The 3,606-nt window shown below is 37.4% G+C and overlaps 1 pseudogene; it reads left to right on the top strand.

Moving 5' to 3' along the window:
• Positions 1-1,822: 1,822 nt before the first annotated feature.
• Positions 1,823-3,346, top strand: LOC125887885 (odorant receptor 131-2-like; annotated as a pseudogene).
• The last annotated feature ends 260 nt before the right edge of the window (positions 3,347-3,606 follow it).

The raw sequence follows: 3,606 nt of genomic DNA, 5'->3' as shown, positions 1-3,606 counted from the left end.
CAAGGAGCACCTGTAACGCAAATAATTTCCCCTCGGGGATCAAAAAAGTATTTCTGATTCTGATTCTGATTCTGAAATGGCGCCAACTGAGACCTCTGCTGACCTCACCAGGAAAAAAAAAAAACATCAGCACCATCTAGTGGACCGAAAAAGCAACTGATTTTATTGTTGTAGTACCAAACGTTGTATTAAAATGTGTATTTGCAAAGATGAACTATGTATATAGTAAAAGATCAATACTTGACATCTGTGTATTGATACAATATTACCACGCAAAATATCGCTCTATCGATTTTTCCCCCCTAGACACCTAACAGACAGAAACTCCTTCCATTTTTAGTAAAATGTAAAAATTTTGTTTAGCATGTGCACATATTTACTCCTTTACTTTGATACTTCTAAAGGCATGTACACACACACACACACACACACACACACACACACACACACACACACACACAATATCTAAAGATAGATACGCACACCCCTGAATCCTGAATGATTGCCCACCGAAGCACATATATATATATATATATAAAGTCATAGCTTTTCCAAATCAACATTGTTGGTGATCTGGACTGAATGCAGTGAGGTGAGTACTGTGCAGTCATGTGGCTTCATATATGTGACAGTAGAAATGAATGGGTTAGGGCTAGAATTGTAATGACAACATTAAACTGCTTAATAATTCATTCATGTTGCTTTGAACTGTTCTGTACCTACTGACACATAAACCGTATTTACCCAAATTGGTCCTGGTTGGTTGTGTAGTGTCAGTCTCTACAGAATGAAGTGATAAAATCATCTGAGTGTGTTTTACTGGAGTTTTTTTTCTCTGTTGCAGGACATTTTGTACTTTAAATTCTCTCACCCAGGTTCCCAGAATACAAATCTGTGTGCTGGATCAAACAACCAGAAGATAACAGTTTGATTAAAAACTCAAACATCAACAATTTGACAAAACATGACACTTAATTCTACAAAAAAAATATATATATATATATATTAATAGCAAAACAGTTTATGCATCTGCTGTTTGAAGGACCTTGAATGCCACAACTATGATACAATTTAAAAGAGCAATCATTTAATTGAAGGATTCACTTCTTATCAAAGGTAGATGTGTATGCTATACTTTTAATTCTTAATCAGATTATTTTTTATGACAGTTTGGGAGTCACACAGACAAGTTATGTTCTTTTGATCCCACATGTTAACAGCTAAAATTTTCATACATGCACTTTAATTACAAAAAACAATACTTTGATATTTATCTTTCAAGTTGACACCCTGACCCTAAGGTGAGTGCTTCTGTTTCTCACTGTTGGAAAGAAATGAATACATTGAGGGTGTTTTTACATTTGAACTGCAGTATCAATTAAAGTTTTAAATATATACAATAAAATTATATCAAATTAAATAAATATGTATATATATATGTAAATGAGTGAAAGTAACTGTGGAAATTGTCATGATCCAGGTTAAATTGTGTTAATCAGAGATTCACAGCCATCCATCATATTGTAATGAGTAGTGATGCACTGATGGGATATAATAATTATTTCTACAAGAGTGTAACAAAACCGTTTTTCCTCAGTTTAACAAACCTTTTGTTTTTACTATGTATTTTACTATGTCATTTATATAAAAAAAATCATACTAAATGTCTAACTTTTAACAATAAGTGTGAATGATAATGTTTTTTTCCCAGGTTCCTGTGGTCTTAAATTTGAGGGGACTGTCTCATATGTGGGTCAATAATGTGATTCCTCGCACTCTATAATTATGCTTTTTCCTTTGTTGGATCTTCAGGTTTCAGGAGATGAACGTGTCATCTGCCAATGTGACTGTGGTCATCGCATATCGGGACTCCTTCACTAAGGCTGTGACCAAGAATGTGATTGTCGTGGTTCTTAGCATCTCCATCAACTATATCAATGCAGGCCTCATTCACACTTTTCGTAAACACCAGGTATGACTTTCCTTTAATTACACGTAAACACAAATATCAAATGCACTACAGAAATATGCTTTTTCTCCCCTGTTCCCAATCCGATCCGACTCTTATATTTGCAAACAGCAAGAGGTATACACCGCTGATTCAAGTCTTTTCCGGGCTACATAATCCAAATACTGGGGGTCCTGATTCATGACAGGGCTTCAACAGTTCATACAATGATACAATACATGAGTCACTGTTCAGTGCCAGTAGCCACATTCTGAGTATATGGTATGTAGATTTATGCACGAGATGTGGAACCAAAGTTCACAAGCACGAGTTCCACCCAGAAATTTTTCAGCCAAGTTCAGAGTTCAGAGTTTATATTGCCTCTCAATACATACTGTCATGCTGTTCAATCCTTATTTATGCTCTAAAGGTAACCACATATAAATAATTTAAGGAGACTGTAAAAACTGAAACCAACATAAAGTTAATGTGATCGCCAAGCTGATATTTGCTGTTTTGAAGTAGTGATTCAGGTGTTGGTATTTTTGTACTGCAGTTCCACATTTACTGTAGGACAAACCTTTACTTTTTTTCATGTGCTTTTCTTCCCACCCTCTAGATCTTCTACACGAATCCACGCTACATCCTTTTTATTCACCTGGTGGTCAACGACATGATCCAAGTGATGCTGACTGTTATGCTGTTCATCATCAGCTACATCCTCTACAAAATAAATGTTTCTGTCTGTTGCATCTTCATCCTGATTGCTCTTTTCGCCACTGAAAACACCCTCTGAACCTGGCCTGCATGGCGGTGGAGTGCTACATCGCCATCTGTCTCCCCCTTCGCCACGTGCAGCTCTGTACAGTCAAAAGAACGTTGATGCTGATTGGTTTAATCTGGGTGACAAGCATGTTGTCAGTCCTTCCTGATCTCTTCATCACTTTGGCCACAGAGCCACTGGACTTCTTTCATTCCAGAGTCTTCTGTCTCAGAAACTGCCTTCGAAATCCCCAGATTATCAAAAAGAGAGATATTACCTATATTGTGTATCTGGTAATCGTTTGGTTTGTAATTTTTTACACTTACTTCAGAATTCTGTTCACTGCTAAAACAGCTAGCAAAGATGCTAAAAAGGCCAGAAACACAATCATCCTCCATGGGTTTCAGCTGCTGCTTTGTATGGCAACATACGTAGAACCCCCAGTAAAACAGGCTCTGCAGCAAGCGTTTCCTAAGAATTATCCAGACACCCTGTTCGCTTGTTATATTATTGTTCAGGTCCTGCCGCGATCTATTAGTCCCATCATCTATGGCATACGAGACAAGACTTTCAGGAAGTATCTGAAAAGGTATGTGTTTTGTTCAATGAGCCCACAGAAACAATCAGTTCAATAATTTCAAAAACTTTCAAAAGCATTAGGGGTTCGTACACATGGCGTATTTTTTGCACCCTTAAATCCACTGTTTTCTATGTAGACACCCGCCAGGCGTGCTCAAAAGCCAGAACAATGCTGCACTTTGAGATGAGAGTTCAACTTCTGTAACCCAGCAGCACGCGCTGCATGTCATTTGACAAGGAACAACTAACCATAGCCGGCAGAGATCGTTCCCTTCTTCTGTAAATAGCTAACTATAGATGACTATGGAGAAGGAGT

This window comes from Epinephelus fuscoguttatus, linkage group LG1, assembly GCF_011397635.1.
Source record: "Epinephelus fuscoguttatus linkage group LG1, E.fuscoguttatus.final_Chr_v1".
NCBI classification, from domain to species: domain Eukaryota; kingdom Metazoa; phylum Chordata; class Actinopteri; order Perciformes; family Serranidae; genus Epinephelus; species Epinephelus fuscoguttatus.
This window is presented reverse-complemented; position numbering and strand designations above follow the sequence as displayed.